The sequence below is a fragment of the Ursus arctos genome, unplaced genomic scaffold (assembly GCF_023065955.2).
Source record: "Ursus arctos isolate Adak ecotype North America unplaced genomic scaffold, UrsArc2.0 scaffold_16, whole genome shotgun sequence".
Lineage (NCBI taxonomy): Eukaryota > Metazoa > Chordata > Mammalia > Carnivora > Ursidae > Ursus > Ursus arctos.
In genome coordinates, this window is record NW_026622830.1 from 46351937 (window position 1) to 46373740 (window position 21804).

Genomic DNA, 21804 nt, shown 5'->3' on the forward strand with positions numbered 1-21804 from the left:
TTCTTTCTTTCTTTCTTTCTTTCTTTCTTTCTTTCTTTCTTTCTTTCTTTCTCTCCTGACAATTATTTAAGATCTTTATTAATAGATGTTTGCTGTTTGTTGACTTTTTTGAAAAAATCAAGTTGTAAACTTTTATTACAAATTTAAAATGAGGTTATTAAAACTCTCAACTTGACCAGATATGAAACAATTTAAAAACCTTTAAAGATGTATTGAGAAAAACCAGGCTTCAAAAAAAAATGTTTGTCATTACCAAAAAGAGACATCTTTAGTAAAAATTAAAAAGCTCCATGCTGTGGAGATAATGCAGATATTCTAGTTATCTGGTCAATGGACAAAGAGCAAGCAGTTAGGGTCTTTATGTCCAATCTTTTGTTGATTTCTTATTGCTGGAATTTCATATTCATTTCTTCTTGTTGGATGACAAAGCCAGGTGATGGAAGACATGGTGCATTTACTCAGCTCCCCCTTGCTCATCCTTGGCAGGGGGACAAATTCTTAGCTGGTGGATCCTCTGCCTTTGTCTCTTTGCCAATTTGTGGTTTAGGGTTTTCTGGGCATCTCCGTCAGTAATTGAAGTTGTGGTGGTACTGACACTGAGGTGCTGCTGACGTTGGATCTCATCTCCTTGATTTTCCTTATCTTTTTCATTGTCATCCTCTCTGGGCTGTCTCAGGCAAGGCGGGCCCGTGCAGAACAATGGTCTATAACCTGATATGTGGTCCGTCTCACTGGTCTACCTTGTTCTCCTGCATCCTGGTTGTCAGCACCCTCCATCCCTTCTTCCTGCTCAGGAGGGTTGGAACGCTGGGGTTGATCCCATAGGCTCTCTTCAGAGAGAGAGATGGGAACTGTGCCTGCGGTTGGGCTGGTGCTGTTGGGTCCGGCCTCTCTGACCCTTCTTTCTTTTCCTCACTGTCACTATTCTGGTACCTGTGCGGGTGATTGCGTGGAGGACCCCTGTGACATGGATAGCTTCTGTAATGGTTACGGTGAACTGTATATTTACCACCCTGCACTGGAGCTCCACCAGTGCCCGTCACACTTTTCTCCTTCAACAGCAAACTCCACAGTCTCTTCCTCTCCTGCACTGTGAAGGTACTCCCTGGGGTTATTCTTTATGGCAATCTGATGTACAGATACATCTCCCTTGGTGTCATTCCTATTTCTTACTTGAACAATTATTATGCTGTTTGCTTACTTTCATTGCAGTGACCTTGTCCCCACCAATAGGCACCACCTACGTGAGGCTGCCTGAGCCTCCACTCTCTGGGAGGCTGTCCATAGTGCCTGGCTTCATGTGGGCAGTGTTGAGGGTGGGGTTGGCAGAATGGGGTGGTGGGTGGCTGCTGGGTCCGGGCTTCAGTGCTCATGGTTGTGGGGATGATGACTGGGGCTGGCTGTGGCTTTTCACTGGAGGGTGGTGGCTGGAGCGATGGGGGATATGGGAACTTGGCCAGTGGCAGTGGTGGGGCTGCTTCGAATTCTCTGGGATCAGATCTCAAATCCCACTACCAGTGGAACTCTGAACACCTCTTTAAAGAACACAGTCACATTCTGAGAAACTAGGGGATGGGACCTCTGTTAGGCAAATGTCCACACCTCTGAGCTTCAAAGTAGGGTCACCAGCCAGCAGCATCAACATCCCCTGGGAACTTGTAAGAAATGCAATTCTAGGTCCCATGCGACCCACTGAAGCAGACACCTGAGAGTGGGGTACAGCCGTCTGTGTTCAAAAAGTTGTCTGGAGTGTTCTGACCCAGCTGATTTGAGGGATGACCTTGCCTGGGAGAAGCTCAGAGGATCTGAATTCCAGAGCCGTAAGTGCCTTTGGTGGAGGTTCACCTCCAAATACACATTAGGCAGAGAACAAGAAGGAATGTTGGCATGATTTTATGCTAATAAACACAGAGAAAATGTATTTTATTTATTCTTAGCATAAAGGAGCTGCTACTATCAGGCATCTGCCTCTAAGTTCCCCAGAACTGATCTTGTTTGCCTGAGGCTACACCAGTTGGAGGCTGAAATCACGGCAAGCAAGACCAAACCCAGGTAAGCAGGTAGGGCAGGGAGCTGATAAGGCAGGTAGTAAGTGGGAGAGGACAGGTAGCAGGTAGGACAAAACGTGCCACTCCTAACTTTTAAGAATGTAAGTGACCCATCAATCCACCCAGCCTGAAGTGATGAAGCTAGTATGTCAATTCTGCTTTTTGGACTCTTTGATCCTTGTTAGTACAGACCTTACACTCAAGCATAAGTTCTCCTGAGCCACCCTGTCCACCCCTACCCCGATCACCATTTGTTCCTGTTGGTGGAATCACAGATGCTCTATCTTCTAAAGTCCAGCATCTACCTTTGAACTCTGTTTATATGCAGTAAATTCCACTCTTTGCTACCCGTGGGTTTCCTGGGTTGTAGTATGGTATGGTTTGTGTTTTGTTTTATGATGTGTCTGCATTCACAGGGTCAATCTCCTAACAAAACATGAGTGACTGCTCAGTGTGGGTTAACTGCTGCATTAGGCTTGCTGATGCAGATCCTATTTCTGGAAAGGACTCCTGCCGTAGCACAGCCTGCCAAAACCTCAAGCAGGTGATCACAAAGAGCCCGACTCGCAGCCCTCAAGACGGGCATCCAACTGCAGACCGGAGCTCAGTGGCCAGTGCCTGCAGGGCCAGAAAGGACATCTTAAACAGTTGGGGGTGCCTCCCATTAGTGCCACCACCACATCTATTCTCAAAATGGTGAACTGAGGCTCCTTGAACTTCCCACACGAGGGGCTGAGACCAGGGCCTCACTCCCTCTTTCTCCATCACTCCTCTCCTTTCAAGTGTCTCATCTCCCACATTTGGGGAAGTGATTCTTACCTAAAGGTTCCAGCTGTCTTTACTTTTTCAAGGCAGCTTACTCCCTGGTAGAAGGGAGACGTCCTGCCCAAATGCAGATCAGCCCTCAGACGCCCACAGGTGTCTCAGAGCCAAGTCAGCCACCGTTGCCCCAGGAAAAGCCAAGCCCCTCCTCTGCTGTCCCTCTGGGCCCACCTCCCCAGGCAGCACCAAGTGCACTTCCCTCTGCCCGGTGGTCACCGGAGATTTAAAGTTGCAGGCTCCCTTCAAAGCTGGGCGCCCAGACAAGATGTGTCCTTGCCTGTGCTTCAGCATGAATTAAACCAAGAACATCCTGTAAGAGCAAAGCTCTGCTGTCTTTCCTATTTTGACAGCAGGAGGTGCCCAGCCCCAGCAGGAGCTCACTGCCCCACGGTGACGGGGGAACATGTGGGTAGCATGTTGCCCTGTGTTACATCATCTGTTCCTCTGCCCTCGGTGCCGTCCTTCTGGCTGAGGGGAACGTGGCACTCATCATCAGTCCTGGCTGGCCTCTCTGGAGCAGGACTGAGCCTTCTCTGAGCAGGACTGGGGCCTTTTTAGAAACTCTGGCCCTGAAACTTGCTCAGACTCAGGAGGTGTTTTCAAGAGCAAAGCCGTGGACACCAGCAGGAAGCTGTGTGGTTGTGCAGAAAAACACAGACAATGGCCCAGAAAGGACAGTGCTGAAACCTCACCTCTGCTATGGACCAGCTCGGTCACCTCAGACCAGCGGCCCGTCCACACAGCACTCTCTCCAAAATGACTGTGGGTGCTTACTCCCGGCCAGGCACTGTTCCAGACACCAGAAGACAGCAGTGAAAGCTTGGCAAGGCCCCTGCTTCGGAGGGACTTCTGTCCTCATGGGGGAGACAATCCACAGCAAATAGACAAACCAGAACAGCATCATTGGGGAATGATGAGTAAGATACGGAAAATTTACCAGCAGGGTTGGTGATGGGGGCTGTAGCCACTGGAGGGGGTGGTTAGTGCAGTGTCTTCCCCATGGGAAGGTCCGATTATTATGCATAGTAATAACGGTGTGACTCTCAGTCCTCTTAGTGACCAGAAAGTGCTGCCCAGAGCAGGACATCCCGCCTCCAGTCCTCACTTAGAGTCCTCATAGAGCAGCAGCACTCCCCTTCTCAGCCTTGTTGAACTGTTGAAGGACAGGAAGAATAAAGGCAGACTGATGAGGATGGGGAAGTGGGCATGAGATTAGCAGGTCACCTCTGCCGGTGCCGGGCTGTATCAGCACCAGGATTATGTCCCCACTGAGTTCTTGCTGTTAACCACAGCCAACCTGGTCTCTCTGGCAGAGCCCCACGACTGCAAAAGTCCCCTGCAGCATGCCTGCAGACCAGTCTGGTGGGATTCCTGATCTGTCCCCAACAGGGTCCTGAGTGCACCCACGGGTGCCTATGCTCCTATACCATGAACAAGGAGCGCAACCCCCATGAAAAGGGGACACAGTGTGATTGCATTTGAAATCAGTTTCACTCAAAATCTGTTCTTAAATGTTTATAAGAGAATGGCTCAGAGGCCTTTTCGGAAAGTGGTGTATCTGAAAACAAGTCAGGAGAACTTGTTTAAGGAAAGGGAATCCTTTTGGAACAGGGAAATTCCGTTCATTAGGAAGGAGGGCTCAGGGTCTGGGAACAGGACCAGAGGAGTCTGAAGCTCTGAGATGGGAGGAGAGCGGCGGGGACAGGACCAGGAGAATACTGGTGGCTGGGTGATGGCACCAGGGGCTGGCAGGGCAGGGCATGTGAGGCGCTAAGTCATGTGCCGCTGGAGGCCCCTTAGGAGGCAATGTTTTGGTATAAGGAAAGCTTTGTCTTTCCTTTCTTTGCTTTCCTTTTTCTTCCTAAGGGGGATTGAGAAAACATTTGCCCAATCTCCAGCTAAGGGGTTATGGCTGGGTTGAAAGTGGACGGGAATTAGGGACACTGTTTATTCTGCTCAGCCCTATACTATTTCCAGTCTACAAACTGTATGCTAACACAGTCAAGAGATTTAGGAAAACAAAACTCACCAACCTCAAAGCATGTACAAAGACACAGCCCCACACATGGAGAGTAAATAGCTTTTGGCCCCGGGGCCTCCATCCTGTGGAGCCCATTATCTCTCCTGATGCTTCCTAAGAGGTGTGGTTCTGCCAGGCAAGGACTGTCTGGAGACACCAAAGTAAATCTGAGCACACCGGGGGGCCATCCAAGGGTTTGCTTTGGAGCACCACATGCTTTTCTGATATCAGAACTGTATAAGGGCTTGTATCAGGAGTAAAACACCACTGCAATAACAACATGGTTGGGTGACAGCACGTCTTCATTCCAAAGAGCCTGGGAACAGCATCTGCTCCACCATTGCTGGGGGCAGGGTGGGGGCTTGGGTCCTAGGATAGCTCTTTCAGGCCACACTGCCTCTCTGGAAATTACCACAGGCATACCTCATCCTTTTGCGTTTTGCTTTATTATGCTTCGAGGATACTGTGCTTTTACAAATGGAAGGTCTGCGGCAACCCTGCAGAGAGCAAGCCTGTTGGCACCATTTTTCCAACAGCGTTTGCACACTCCATGTCTCTGTGTCACATTTTACTAATTCTCACAATATTCCAAGCTTTTTCCTTACTACTTATATTTGTTACGGTGACCTGTGATCAGTGATCATGAGATCAGAGATCTCTCAGTGATCAGAGAGCTCAGATGATGATTAGCCTTTTTTTAGCAACAAAGTATTTTTTAATGAAGGCATGTACATTGTTGTTTTAGACATAATGCGGCTGCATACTTAATAGACCACAGTAGAATGTGAACGTAACTCTGATATGCACTGGGAAGCCAAACAATTCATTCGACTCGTTGTCTTATGAAACCTGCTGTGTTGCAGTGGTCTGGAACTAAACCCGCGATGCCTCTGAGCTCTGTCTGTACCATGAGGGCTACAAATGCCCTCTCCGTTGTCAGCTCTGCCTGACACACCATCGCAGTGTCGTGAAGGGTGCAAGTCTACTACCCAACATGAGACAGGACTGTTTCACTGGATCGACCTATTCCCAGGCCTGAGACACTGATTTGGTAAGATTTGGGAAATGTGCCTAGGTGTGTTCTTTTCTGCTTGTCCCAATCTATATTTCTCCCCCTTCACAGACTGCTCATGTCCCAACTTCTTTTTTTTTTAACAGGGAATTATGGGAATTTTAATAATCAAATGCATATAATGCTTATTGTGAAAATTCAAACAATAAAGAAGAATAGAAAGAGAAAAGGTACTTCCCCCAGCCCCATACTCCAAAGATAGCCATTGTTGCCATTTTGATATCTTTCCATATTTTTCTCGATGCTATAATGATGATAATATTAACTAATACTTATATAACCTTTATTATGTGCTATATAAATATTAATTTAATCCTCAAAATAATCTGGTGAGTAAATGTCCCAACTTCTTACCTGAATCTCCCTCCGCAGCCACCAACTCAGTGTTTAATATGTGATGTGTCTTAAAATGTCAAAAGGGTGAGCGAAAGGGTCCAGAGGATGCCAGCTCACAACATGCCACTTCAGCATGATTATTTTGAGCTAAATGCATTTGAAATTCAACAGATGCAGAAGGAAGCCTTCCAGGAGCTTTCCTTATCTGAATAATAGCAGAAACTTCTGGGAAATGAGGACTGCCATAAATCCCCTCTCCCGGGGAGGTTTTATGGCTGGGAAGGAGACAGAAAGTTGACACCGAGATGGACCTGCACACACAAACTTTATTGCATTAGCTCCCCCCATATATTTACCTCCCCAAAGTTGCCATCCTTGGAAGCCTAAAACCTTTCCTTCATCTTGTCACTCTACCAACAGCTGCAGAAGGGCTCGCATTAACCTCAGTTTTTGTGGTGACACAAGCTGCGTGCTTTCGGGGACAGATCCCTGTTTGGGAAACAGAGCCCTGGAGGCCCCGTTACACACCAGCTGCTCAGATAGTCTCTCACTGGCGGACTCATCTCAGAGCCAACAATGGCTCGCTGGCCTCCACTCTCACTTAACCTGAGGCATAAGGTCTTCACGAGGGTCCGGACTTACCAGTTGACGTTGAGTGAGACACACTCCACCTGCTCTGACATTGAAGGCTGGCCCTGCATGCAACCCAGAAAGTGAGTTGTCCGCAGGCTGCCACGTGAGAGTGTCCAGCAGTCCAGCCACCCACTCCACCAGACGTTCCCACCAGAAGTCTCTCCTGCAGGTTAAAGAAGGACATCAGTACCCTCCACAAAATGGAAGGACAGTAAATGAGAGGAACGGGGAATGAAATTTACTCTTGAGTTCCAACCACGCACAGTTAATCCTCACACAACCCACCAGAAATAACCACTGTTATCCCCACTTCAGAGATTAGGAGGCTGAGGCTTCCAATTTCTCACCAGGGTCACATGGGAGTAAATGAAAGAGCTGAAATTAGGCTTCACATTTGTCTGGCTCTCTTTCTTTCTTTCTTTCTTTCTTTCTTTCTTTCTTTCTTTCTTTCTTTCTTTCTTCTTTCTTTTTCTTTCTTTCTTTCTTCTTCTTTCTTTTTGTCAGAGTTGACCCAAATCTCAAAAACAGGTGACACAACTTCACAAAGAATATGAGAGATGAAATTAAACTTAAAACAAAAATCGAGCTGTGACCATTCAAATGAGTTTTGCTAATGCCTCCCATTCTGATTCCATTATGTTCTACACTAATTAGCCATTGAGCTAAAAAGGGAAACTCCCCAAATCTGACAACACCCTCGACATTTGCCACAGTTGCCAAATTTTCTAGTTTCTAGGAAAACACCAACGTTGTTCTGTTTGTATGAGGAATATTCAAATATGTTATGTATATGCTTCAAATGGAAATAAAATCCAGTTTACCAAGAGATATTTTCCAGTCTCCTGATTTAAAAAAATAAATGCCTGTTTCATTTGAACTGGTCCTGAGAATGTTGGTTTAGTTAGAAAGTGGGGTTCCCAGCGAAGTGCCCTCCTTGTTCAACAGCTGGACCCTAACCTTCTCCTCAAAAGATAAAGTTTCAGGTAATTAATGAGTTTCTTGGGATCTTAGGCTAGTTGACCCATTTAAAAGGATGCCCCATGAAATTTCTTATTTTAAAAAAATCATGATTTAGGGGTCAGCAAGGACCTCAGGAAAGGAACAGACCCATCTCCCTGGAAGTGTCTATAGAAGGCATTAGAAAACAACTCTGTTCTCAGAAAGCAAGGGAGAGAGAGGGAGAGAAAAGAAAGCATTTGACTTCTCTCTTGGACTTTATATATGAGGATTCATATTGAAGAATTAAAGAAGGAAAATTGAGTGGATTCTCTTAGATTTAGATACCCCAAGTATTCAGATTTTAGATATCTAAAGAACTAAATCAAGTTTTTGCTTTACTTGCAGAGGCAGCAGTGTACTAGGAAAACTGTAAGAACTAAAATTTTCATTGAGATTCCTGAAGGAAAAATACCTCAGGCTGGGTTCTCCCAGAACAATTGCTGAGACAAGGATTTGGGGGCAAGTACCTTATTTGGGAGTCATTTCAGGAAGCAGGAGTGGGAAGAGGGAGATGAGCCATGGTGGGACAGCCAACAAAGGAGGTTTCAGTGGGGTATTAACACTGTGGGCCACGGAGCTGGATCCCACCAGGAACTTTCAGGGACAATGCATGTCAGACCCCTCTCACCAAGGGGCAAGGATGCTGGGGTACCTACTCAAAAAGCCCCATCCCCCCTTGGGATGAAGGGAGGAATTAGGAGCATCCTTCAGTGGCTGTGTGTGTAAACCATTAATTTAAATGGTTAAAGAAAATAATAATTGAATTAATTCTGTGGAGTTAGAGACTTGGTGGTCGGCAAGAAGCCCGGCTATTCCCATCTCTGGATGTGTCTCTCACAGGCTTTCTTCTCCTGTGGTTGGTGCCTGTAGTGGTCTCCATGGGGAAATTTTTGGAAGAGCCCCTCTCAGTATCACAACAATGTTATCATGTCCTCTTGATACAGATTTCTAGCCCGGGGTCCTCACTTTGGGCACCTTGGTCCTGAGGTGCTCTCCAGAGCTTTGCAGCCACCCTGATAGTCGTATAGCTGAATGTGTCCTTTCCATTTAGGACCCAATTCCAGGATTTGTAGAGTAGATGGTCTGTCTGTAGACTTGTCCACTGAGGGCAAAATTGTTGGCCTCAAATAAACCACCAGCTCTTGCTTAGCCTCGTTGGAAGAGATGCAAAGCTGGTCAAACCTCACCACTCACAGCCCTGTTCCCTCCTGTATGGACACAGCATCTTGTGCCAGAGGCCAGGGTCCCATTCCCTGTCTCCCTGGCCAGCCTTCACATCTTGCTGACCTTGAGCCTCAAATATCCAGCTGGCCTGGGAAATCAGGTTCTGCCTCTACCATAGCCCTGCAGCCCACCTTCCTCGGAACCCCATCACCACCGTCCTCATCAATCCAGGTCCTTCTGTGAGGCCTGAGAGCCCAGACCACACACGTGGCTTCACCTCTCTGGATTAGAATTCCAAAGCACTCCCTTCCTACACTATGTTGTCCTACACACACACACATTCACATACACCCGCAAACATGCATCCATACCCATACAGTCACACATAAACATGCTTGCACACACATACACTCATGCTCATGGACACAAACGTAGAAGTGAGCACACACACATGCACACACAATTTTTCAAGCTCTTACCTTGGCTCAAGAAACGATTTCCTTACCCATAATTTGCATGAAAAATTCCTGTGTGAAAATATTTTTAAATGTAATTTAGGACTACAAAATGTTCCAACTTACATGAAAATACTCTTAAATGCTGTTTAGCACGAGAAAAGTGACCCACCTCACTGAGTTATCTTCTTAAGTCTTTTTTCCTGCCCAATTATTTTATTGTGGTGGCTAAATACACATAACATAAACTTCACATCTTAATAATTTTAAGTGTACAACTCAGTCGTGTTAAATACATTCATACTGTTGTACAGCCATCACCACCATTGATCTCCAGAATTCTTTTCAAAATCTTGCAAATCTGAAATTCTATCACCATTAAACAGTAATTTCCCATTCTCCTGTCCTGGTGATCCCTGGTAACCACCATTCTACTTTCTGTTTCTATGAATGTGACTATTCTAGGTCCCTCAAATAAGTGGAATCATACAGTATTTTGTCTTTTTGTGACTGACTTATTTCACTTAGCATAGTGTTCGTTCGTGTTAGAGCAGGGGTCAGAATTCCCTTCCTTTTTAAGGCTGAATGATATTCCAATGTATACCAATTTTGTTTATCCATTCATCTGTCAGAGGACACTTGGGTTTCCTCATTGGGCTGTTTTGAATAACACTGCTATGAACATGGGTGTACCGATTAATTCCTCCTTGAGTTTCTCTTTTTAGTTCTTTGGGGTTTATACCCAGAAGTGGAATTGATGAACTGTATAATTCTCTGTTAAATTTTCTGTAGAACCACGAGTTTTCCACGGCAGCTGCACCATTTTACATTCCCACTGGCAGTGCGGAAGGGTTCCACTTCCTCCACATTCTTGCAAACACTTGTTATTATCTGGTTTGGGAGTTTTGGGGGGGTGTTTTTGCTTTTGTTTTGAATAATAGCCATTATAATGGGCATAGTATCTCATTGTGGTTCTGATTGGCATTTCCCTAATGACTAGAGATGCTAAGCACCTTTTCATGCACTGCACCATTTGTATATCTTTTTTGGAGAAATGTTTATTCAAGTCCTTTACACTTTCGTAATTAGGTTGTTTGATTTTGTTGTTGTTGAATCTTAGGGGTTCTCTATATATTCTGGGTATTAGTCCCTTATCAGATATGTGATTTGCAGCTATTTTCTCTTACTACGTGAGTTCCATTTTTACTGTCAATAGTGTCTTTTAATGAACAAATTTTAATTGCATGAAATCCAATTTGTCTGTTTTTCCTTCTGTTGCCTGTGCCATTGGTGTCCTACCTAAAAGATCATTCCAAAACCCAATGTTACGAAGCCCTTTCCCTATGTTTTCTTCCAATAATTGTATAGTTTTAGCTCTTACATTTAGGTATTTGGTCACTTCTGAGTTAATTTTTGTATAGAATATTAGATAGGGGTCCAATTGCATTCTTTGTCCTGTGGATATCCACTTTTTCCAACACTGCTTGTTGAAAAAACTGTCTCTTCCCTTGGCACACTTATCAAAAATCATTTAACCATATATGTGAGAGGTTATTCGTGGACTCTCTATTCTATTCCATTGGTTTGTATGTTTGTCTTTATGCCAGTATCACGCAACTTTGTTTACTGTAGCTTTGTAGTAAGTTTTGAAATCAGAAAGTGAGAGTCCTCAAACTTTTTTTTTTTTTCAGGATTGTTTCATATATTTAAGGTCCCTTGAAATTTCATATGTATTTATAGGATGGAATTTTTATTTCTACAAAAATTAACATGGGGATTTTGATAGGGCTTGTACTGAATCTATAAATCATTTTGGTTAGTACTGACATCTTAACAAAATTAAGTCTTCTAATCCATGAACATGGATGTCTTTCAGCAATATTTTATAGTTTTCAATGTAAAAGTCTTTCAACTTCTTGGTTAAGTAAATTCATAATTATTTTATTAGTTTTAATGCCATTAAAATAAATAGAATTATTTACTTAATAACAAATAAATAAATAATCAATACAACTGTGTTTTTTAAATTTCCTTTCCAGATTGTTTATGGTTAGTGTATAGAAATGCATCTGATTTATGTGTCTTAGTTTTGTATCTTGCTACTTTGCTGAATTCATTTATTTGTTCAAACAGGTTTTTTATGGAATCTTTAAAGTTTTCTACATGTAGGATCATCTGTGTACAAAGATAATTTTACTTCTTCCTTTCCAATATGTATACCTTTTATTTCTTTTTCTTGCCTAATTGCTCTGGCTAGAACTTCCAGTATTATGTTGAATAGAAACGGTAAAAGTGGGCATCTTTTCCTTGTTTTTTGATCTTAGAGAAAAAGTTTGTAGTATGTTCAGTATGGTGTTCACTATGAGAGTTCGAATATAGTTTTGTTTTGTTTTGTTTTGTTTTGTTCTGTTCTGTTCTGTTTTGTTTTGAGATAGTTTCCTTCTGCTCCTGGTTTGTTGAGAGTTTTTATCATGGAAGGGTGTTGAATTTTGTCAAATACTTTTTCTGTGCCAAATAGGGTGATCATGTAGGGTTTTTTCTTCATTATTTTCTTATTGTGGTGTGTTCTGTTGATTGATTTTCATATGTTGAAGTATGTTGAACCATCCTTGTATTCCAGGAAAAAATCCAACTTGGTCATGGTGTATAATCTTCTTAGTATGTTGCTGAATTCAGTTTGATATTTATTTGTTGAGGATTTTTTTGCATCAATATTCCTAAAAGATATTGGTCTGTAGTTTTCTTTTCTGTAGTGTATTTGTCTGGCTTTACTATCAGGGCAATGCTGGCTTCATAGAATTAATTAGGAAGCATTCCTTTAATTCAATTTTTTTAAAGGATAGGTGTTAGTTCTTCTCTTAATATTTTGTAGAATTCATCAGGAAAGCCTGATGAACCAGAGTCAGAAGATGTTTGATTACAGATTCACTCTTCTTACTATGTACAGGTGTATTAAAAATTTTCTGTATCTTCATGACTCAGTCCTTATGAGTTTGTTTTTAGAAATTTGTCTATTTTGTCTCAGTTTTCCAATTTTTTAATGTACAATTTTTCATGATACTCTCTTATAATCTTTTTTATGTATGTAGAATTGTAGTAATGTCCCCACATTAATTTCTGATTATAATCAGAAATTATTATACTCAATAATTTTACTCATTAATATAATAATTTGAATCTTTTTTTCTGAGCCAATCTAAGCAAAGGTTTGTCAATTTTACTGATCTTTTTAAGGAAATGTTTGGTTTTGCTGATATTCTGTATTATTATTCTTTTCTCGAGCTTATTTTATTTATCTTTGTTTTAATTTTTTTATCAGAACTGAGAAACAATAATTTTCATTGTTGTGCCACCTAGTCTGTGGTACATTGTTATGGCAGCTCTAGCAGACTAACACACTGAAACATTCATTTCAAAGAAGAGCTATGCAAGAGTGTTTTTGGCATGTTGGCAAGTGCATTGAAACCTTGACAACACCCCAAGAGTACACAATGAGGCTTTTGAGCCTCCGTGTGAGGGACCCAAGGTTTAGAGAAGTTAAAAATGTCTGTAAGGTCATATGGGTGGTGAGCAAAATAACGTCTCAACCCTGCCTGGTAGACTGCAGGGATCATGTGCTGAGCTGTGATAGAGACGTTAAAACGTCTCTCATTCCATTCAAATGTGTTTGTATATTTCCAGCTTAAATGAAAAACAAAGATGAGATAGATCTTCCATGGAAGATGGAGAAGGATCTGGAAATCTCTACTTCTCATCCTCCTCATCACTGACAGCTAGCAGAGATCGGGTGTTTGCCATATGCCAAGCCCCTCTAAGGGCCTGATGGAATTTTCCACTGAATCTTGTGGCAATTTCTGGTACCAGCACCATTATTAGTAACATAGAGTTGTAGGAAACAAGGCCTTATGGAAGCTGGGTAAACTGCCCAAACTCCTTCTACAGAGATGACTCCTCCAGAGGGGATGGTAGCGTGAGTACATTAGGGAGAGACACGCCTGAGAAAATGTGTCCCATGGGTAACAGTCCAACCATGATGTCACTGAACACCTGTTAAACTGGGCAAGTGGGCGCTTAAAGCCATGGGAAGAGAACATCCCTCCTTACCAAATAATATGCAACAATTTCTCTCATTGGGTCACAGAAGGCAGCAGAAAAGGGACACCAAGAAGCCCAAGACCAAGGTTGCCTGAGCCAAGGGGTCTGAGGTATACCCTTAGTACCTTAGTCCCCTCCTCTTCAGCCAAGAAGCCTCATTATCTTCTCCACATCAGCATTCCCTCTGGAGGCCCAGATTTACTCTAGTGCCTTCATGAAGCCCACCGTGATCCTCGAACACCCCCCTCATTTTACTCTGCTCAACTGCCATAACAGAGTACCACAGACAGGGTGGCTTAACAACAGAAATATGTTCTTCACAGTTCTGGAGGCCAGAAGTTCAAGATGAAGGTGCCAGCTGATTCAGTTCCTGATGACAGCCCTCTTCCTGCCTTGCAGACAGCCACCTCCTCACTGTGTTCACATGGTGGAGAGAGAATGAGTGCTAGTGTTTCTTCTGATAAAGTCAGCAATCCTACTGGATTGGGGCCCCACCTTTATAACCTCCTTTAACCTTCATTACCTTCATAAAGGCCTTATCTCCAGATATAGTTACGTTGGGGGTTGGAGCTTCAACATAGGAATTTTGGGGAGGTATGATCATTTAGTCCATAACATCTTATCTTCCACCCTTAGTCCCCCCAAATTCATGTCCTTCTTGCATGCAAAAACATTCATTTTACCCTAACAGTCCTTAACCCCAGTGAGTTAGAGTGTTAACTTGTCCCAAGATCATTTCTAATGTCTAAAGTCCAAAGTCTCATTTACATAGGTAAGAATCTAGATGAAATTCAAGGTACAGTTCTTCCTGAGACAAGATTCCTTTCCAGCTGTGAATCTGTGAACCAGACAAGTTACATGCTTCCAAAATATGATGGTGGGAAAGGCATAGATGATACCACTTTTCAAAAAGGAGAAATAGGAAAGAAGGAAGGGTGACAGGTCGCCAGCAAGTCCAAAACCATCCAGGCAAATTCCATTAGATCTTAAGGCTGGAGAATAACAGTCTTTGGCTTGGTGCCCTGCCAAGTGGTGGCAGGCTCACTCCCATGGTCCTGTGGGGCAATCTGGATCCTTCAGCTCAGTGGACAGCACCCTTGCCCCCAAAGTTCTCTGCAAGGTCCCTGTCCTCCAAAACTGAGAAGGAAACAGCACTGCACCCTGGGTCTGTGGTGGGAGTGGCAACCCTAATGATCTCTGACTTTCCTCGAAGGTCATTTGATTTGGGGGGGGGGGGAGCATAAAGCTTGTTCACAGCCAAATAGCTCTATCATCCAGTCCTGTTAGAATGAAAGAAATCCCACAGCCATTCTTCATTCTGTCCCATTTTCTCTTTCGCTTTAGTTCAAGCTGGCATTGTCTCTGCTGGAATAATCTCACCTCTATTCCTAGCTTCTGCAGAGGTGGCTGCTTAAATCTGTGACTCACACCTGCACAGATCTCCTTATTGATATGAGCAGACTGAGAACTTTCCAAATCCTTCAGTTCTGGCTCCTTTTTGCTTAACAATTCCTCCTTCAATTCATCTCTCCTCTCACACTTTACTGTGAGCCCTCAGGAGGACCCAGACCGAATCAACATTTTACTTAGAAATCTCCTTGGGTAAATACCCAATATCAGTGCTCACAGTTGTGTCTTCCACAAACACTGGAACACAACTCAGCCAAGTTCTTTGCCACTTTATAGCAGATAATGCCTTCCCTCCACTTTCTAATGACATCGCTTATTTCCATCTGAAAGCTCATCAGGATGGCCTTTAATGTTTACATTTCCACCAACCTTCTGACTACAGATTCTCTAAGAAGAGGGAGACCTCTGCAGCTCTCCTCTTTCCTTTCTGAATCCTCACTAGGCTCCTCTTCAACACCATGTTCTACCCACAGGCCCTTCACGGCCCTCTATGCCCTTTCTAGCGGTTTCCTCTACACTCCTCCACCCACCACCCAGTCCCAAAGCCCTTCCTCCTATTTGGGATTTGTTACAGCAGCTCCCCATATCCCAGTGCCAAAATCTGTCTTAGTCTGCTCGGCTGCTAACAAAACACCACAGACTGGGGGACTTTAACAACAGAAATATGTTCTTCACGATTCTGGAAGCTCGAAGTCCAAGAGCAAGGTGCTGGCTGATTCTGTTCCTGAGGACAGCCCTCTTCCTGGCTCACAGACAGCCACCTACTCACTGCACCTTCACATTGTGGAGAAAGAGTGACTTCTGGTGTTTCTTCTGATAAAGTCATCATCCTATTGGACCAGGGACCACTATATGACCTCATTCAATCTTAGTTACCTCCATAAAGGCCCTATCTCCAAATACAGTCACATCACAGGTTGGAGCTTCAACATGTGAATTTGGGGGAGACACATTCCATCCATAGCACCCCCAAACATTCCCCATCAGGATTATCTCTAGGGCACTCCAAGAATGTCATCTGCATTTCCTCCTAGATGTGGCCATTCCTCCTTTACCCAGATCTACCCCCGCTATATACTCCATGGCTCCTTAGTGGCTCCTTCATGGCGATGACCTGCCACAGACGTGGCATGCATGTAGTTTAGTTGTTGATTGAGAACACTGTATATTCAGCATGGTATGAGTCACAGCCAATGGCAGAAGGATCAAAAGAGTAATCAACAATCCACGGGGTTGATAAACTCCATTCCTATGGGAGGCTCTTGCTTCTCTGCCCCTTTGGTAGATGATACACATAAGGTTGCTATTCAGAGTGCAGACTCAGAGGTGGGCTGTCCAGGTTCAAATCCCAGCTTTACCAGTTTTTAGCCATGTGACCTTGGGCAAAACATTTAACTTCCTTATAACATGGGGACAATAGTAGCCCCTGCCTCACAGGGCAGCTAGGAGGATGCAATGAGCTAATATGTGTTCTTGGCACAGGGCAAGACTTAAGGGTGTCGGCTATCCCACCACAAAGACCAGTGCCCCTGCACTGTCACCAGGCCAGCACTCCACTTCCAGTACCATAGAGCCCTTAGCTCTCTGGCTCCCTTTGAAGATTCTCCAGGTGCAGGAACAGTCTGATGCAGACGTCCTCTGTGATGACCTGGGATCCCCTTTGGCTCCTCACAAGACTGTACCCACCCTACTGGCAGAGGAGGAAAAGGCTAGTTCCTGTGCACACCCCTGCGCCAGCACTTAGCACAGTGTCTTGCACATGTACACCTACACTACATGGTTTTTAGTTAATGAAGGCATGAGTAAAGAAACTGATCTGATTATATAGTTGTTAGTAACAACTACTTTTTACATAGTAACATGAATTGCTTTATTATCTTTAGATTTTTCTGTGAAATAGTACTTTCCCCAAATGTATAAAAAATGATCACCATTGGGAGATTGCAATGCCTTATTAGCATGTGAAAAAATGTAATTTCTCCTCTAAGATCTTTCTCTCAAGAGCCAGAGTCACTGGAATAAACAGTGGGTGCCATCACTGAATTTCTGACAGTGGGTAACGCCTGGCTAATGGTGTGCATCAGAAAATAGTGATTCCTTCTACCAACTACATTTAACCCCTTAAATATGCCTCCCGACAGGCTGTTTACTTTAGGAAATTATAGAGACAACCAAAAAGAGAACAGGCAGTGCAGAAATGGGAGCTGCCTTGCTGGGTACTAGACAATGCCAAGGCCACTCCACTGGGTCTGTTTTCAGGTGCAGTTTTTATTAGTAAGATTACCGCCTTCCCATTCACCCCCACGAAATAAATGCCAAACCTTTAAAGAGATACCATATACTCCCCCTTGGATCCCTCATATCTCAATCCTCCCATCAGAACAACAGGTTTTATGTCAAGAGTGGAACTTAAGCGGGACAACAATAGTGTGATTTAAGGAATGTTTGGCTTAAGCCAGGTTTCCCAGACAGTGCCCCTGACCAAGATTGCCCCTCAGTCTCAGGGCCAGCCTTGAAGCCCCCAGCCAGAGAATTCAGTAGGGAAAAGGTTGCTGGCCTGGTCTCCCAGAGTTTATGTCCTCTGGGCAGGACACCTAGCTGACTCTCCTTCAAATCCACCTTGCTGCGGGCTTACCTCTCCTCCAGCCTTGTTTGAGAGTCTCTCCTTGGATAAGCAGCTTGGTGTGGAAGAAATGGTAGGGGCCTTGGCAGCAGACTCACATTAAATTAACTATTTAACCTCTCCAGGCTGCATTTCTCTGGTGAGCAAAATAAAGGTAATTTCCCTACTTCTCAGGAATATGGTAACAAGTGGAAATAGCACAAGTAAGGCATTTGCCTACAGGAAATAGCATTAGGAATTTTAGTCCTTATCATTATCCCCTTATCCTGGGAGAGAAAGCCTATATGCCAAGCCTGGTACTCAGGCTCACTAATGCATAAGACTGTACCTGGCACCCCTTGGAGGAGGTTCTCCTGGATTCTAGCACAGAGCTTCTGCATACTGTTCTCCATACCCAGAGCCCTCCCCCCACCCAACCAGCCACCAGGCCTCTCTGCAGGCCCAGAACCCCACCTGTTCCTTCCTCAAAGACTGTCTAGCTGTTCTTCACACCCCTGACTGCCTTCAGCTGGGACTGGTGCAGATGACCCAGCAGGTCTGCAAGTCCCTGCTTTCTTGGCTCTGCTCTCTCCTATCAGTGCCCTCTTGTTTCATGCACATTGGCTGTCTCAGTTTGCAACCAAAGAATAGCCAACACTCTGTATGCAGAAAAGAAAATTAGAATGTCATAGGCTCCTGGAACAGGACAGGACTCTGACCCAGGTAAAGCTGTTTGTAGGAGTGTTCATGGTAGGCATAGGGTAAGTCATGCTACAGTAACAACTGCAAAATCTCAGGAGCTTAACACAAGGACATTTAATTCCCACTCAGTCAGAAGCTACTGCATATCTGGATAGTTCTTCGAGGTGACTGTCGTTCGTTCAGTGACCCAGCAATTCAGGAGAGCATTTTGGTGGTTCCGCCATCTGTGGTCCCCTCTGTGGCTGGTGTGGCTGGGGAAAGAGACAGGAGGGTCAAGCAGGGTCCAACTGCCTGGGATGATTTTCACCCTCATCCACGTGCCCTCACCAGTAAGAAAAGGAGAATCGGATGTCACACCATGGAACATTGTTTTCCCCAGAATTAAACTTTACATGGAACTCCAAACCAGATGCTTCTGTTGTAAGAGGAAATGCAGGGAGAGTTCTCTTGAAAGCCCTCTTCCCACCCCCCCTTGAAGGACCAGCTTCAACTCTCTGTCTCTGTGGAGCATAGGGGGCAACCCAGCGATGGGGCCCACATACCTCCTTTGACACATTCGGAAAATGACAGCAGACCTCAGGGCTCCTAGCCATCACACACCCTCTTGTTGGCAGAGCGGGCCAGGATCCATCCCAATGACTCCTTGCTCTAGCACTGACCTGTAGCATTTTTTAAAGGACAACAGAGTGGATGAAATCGTCCCCCATCACGGACTTCAAAAGAAATGCTGTGCAATGTGATTACACAATTCTATTTAACTAGTAATGCAGGGTGAGGAAAGGGAATATCGCAATACATCCATATCTTGAAAAGCCTTTGAAGTGCTTGTTGGTACCCGAGAAAGTTTAGAAATTCATCAGATCTTAGAAAATGTCAGAGGAAAGTGCATGATAACCAGAGTCAGGATGTTAAGTAAAGAGACAGGAATTAATCTCCATTCATTAACAGGATGCTGAAGTGACCTTTAAATTAAATCAAAGTCGTATCACTGAAGAAAAGGACTTTATTATGAAGTTTCCTCCCACCCACAGCTTCTGCCCTCACTCCTCTGCTGCTGGAGCCTCAGGAACATTTCCCTGCTCCCTCTGGCCCTTCTCTGGCTGAGAACAGAGTGCGTGTCCAGAGGAAGCCAAACATCTGTGCAGACTGAATCACTCCCCATGGGGCCAAACCCAAAGCCATTCCCTTTCCTCACACCCTCCCTGCTTCTAGGAAAAGCTCCGAGGTCTCCACGCACCTGTCTCTTCCAATCCCACCACCTGTTCCTCCAGCCCACCTGCTGTTGCACGCTGCCTGCTGGACCAACCCTGTCCTGGCCCCCTTTCCTGTCCTCTCCCTGACCCAGAGCTGGCTGGACTGCAGTCAGCTGCCTCCCAGGTGGTCTCCTAGCCCCCAGCCTCGGCTTCTTCCGGCTACTGCTACCAGATCTGCTTCTCCACAGCACTGATCCAGTGAAGCCTCTTTCCCCATATAAAACTGCCCGCTGAGTCCCAGCAGAGCCCTCACACTTCCCTAGATGTGTCCAGAACCTTCCTGACTTCACAGAGGCGTCAGTGCCCAGAGATAGTCACCAACCTTTCCTCACTGCTGATGAAAACTTGCCATCCTTCTAACCTCCCACACTGAATGTTTACTCTCCCTCCTGCTGACCCCAGCCCTGCACCTTTGCCCACCACTCCCTGCTAGCTCTCACCTCGGATTGTATTTTATGGGCATTCCTTTTATCCTGCTTTCTATGCTGGGCACAGGGATTGTGTCCTTGTAATCTTGCTTCCCACAGAGGATGAGGCTGCTGACTACACAGACTTGCGAACATGAACACACTCACACATACACACATAATATACCTGCACACAGGTGCACACGCATATACACACACATACCTATGCATGCATGTGCCCACATATACACGTGTGCACATGCACACACACACGGGCATTCATACACACACACACGCATACACACAAAACTCACCCCACCGCACACTCTTGGTCCTTCATATGGAGAAAACCCAAACAATGTGCTTCCAAAAAGGAGAGAAAGTTTGTGAATTAGGCCCTAGAGCAGTCTAGAGCTGAGCTGTCCGGTGTGGCTGTACTGGACACATGTTCTATCATTAGAAGCTACTCCAAAGTGAGATGTGTCATACCTGCAAATCACACACCAGATTTTGAAGACCATATGGAAGAAGAATCTAAAAGACCTCATTTATACTGACTGCATGTTGGAATCATAACGCTTGAGATGTAATGAGTTATATAAAATATATTAAAATTAATTTCACCTCTTTTTTTTAAATGTGGTCACAAACAAGGTGAAGTTACCCATGTGGCTCATGTTATATTGCTACCGCATAGCACGCCCCCAGGAGCAGGGGTCGGCAACCATGGCTGGAAGCCTCTTTCTGGAGCAGCCGTGCCGTCTCCTTTCCATGCGGTCTGTGGGTGCAGCAGAGCTGAGCAGTTGTGACCAGATCATCTGGCCTGCAAAGCCAAATATATTTGTGTCGAGATTTTAAGAAACAGGTAGCTGACCCTGCTGGGGAGTGATATGGTGTGGGTGAGTGGGTGGATGGGTGTGCTGCCCTGGGGGACATAGTAAAACTTCGTCTGCCTAGAATCCGGGAGGCTGTGACAAATCCAGTTCTAGTGAGCCAAAAACCCTGTGCAGAAAATTTGTGTAAAATGTATTAGAATTGTCTTAGCAATTCAAAAGTGTGTTTCCTGAAGAACTATCAAATATAATAATAATTCAGTTATAAAGTATCATTGTTAGACAGTGCAGGATCCTGGGTAGGCTCCAGTTCTCACTTTGGGCATATTCTATTTTACTTTTCGTATTTTTGGTACCTGACGAGGGGGGAGAACTGATGTTTCACGAACCTTACTATATCCTGGACACCAAGATGAGGGATGGACATACAATCTTTCACTTCTAATTTCTATTTTTTTGAAATTAAGTGGCTTTGACTTAACTTAGGATTTTATTATGTGAGTGTAACTCCTGTGGATTATATTATTGGCTCAGTGAGATTCTAGAATGGGTTTTATGGGGATGGAAGAAAATTCCCTTGACCTTCTCCTAGGTTCTTTCTCAGTGGACCTCCTGGGATCAGCCGACAGGGAATTGCCCCATCCATGGCAATTCCCATTAAGGAAGCTTCTTCAATACTGGGTAGCATCTCTGTCCCTGGACTGAGAACGATCAGGTGCTGTTCACCCTCCCAGCTCCTCCTTGGGCCCATGTGTGTGCTGCCAGGAACTTAGAGAAAGCCCTGTTTGCACTTCCCTCACCCAGCATGAGAGGGATATGGTTTGGGCTGCAAAGGGAAGACAGTGACCCATGGCTTTATGTGAACAGATCACCACTTCCAGAAAGTTCTTGGCAAGACACAGTGCAGCTTGCTAAACCCTACTGCAAACCATTGTTTAGCTAAGGAAACCATC

At 44.7% G+C, this 21804-nt stretch overlaps 1 pseudogene; it reads right to left on the minus strand.

Moving 5' to 3' along the window:
* Nucleotides 1–454: 454 nt before the first annotated feature.
* LOC113246794 (Y-box-binding protein 1-like) overlaps nucleotides 455–21804 on the minus strand; it is an 87799-nt pseudogene continuing 66449 nt past the window's right edge.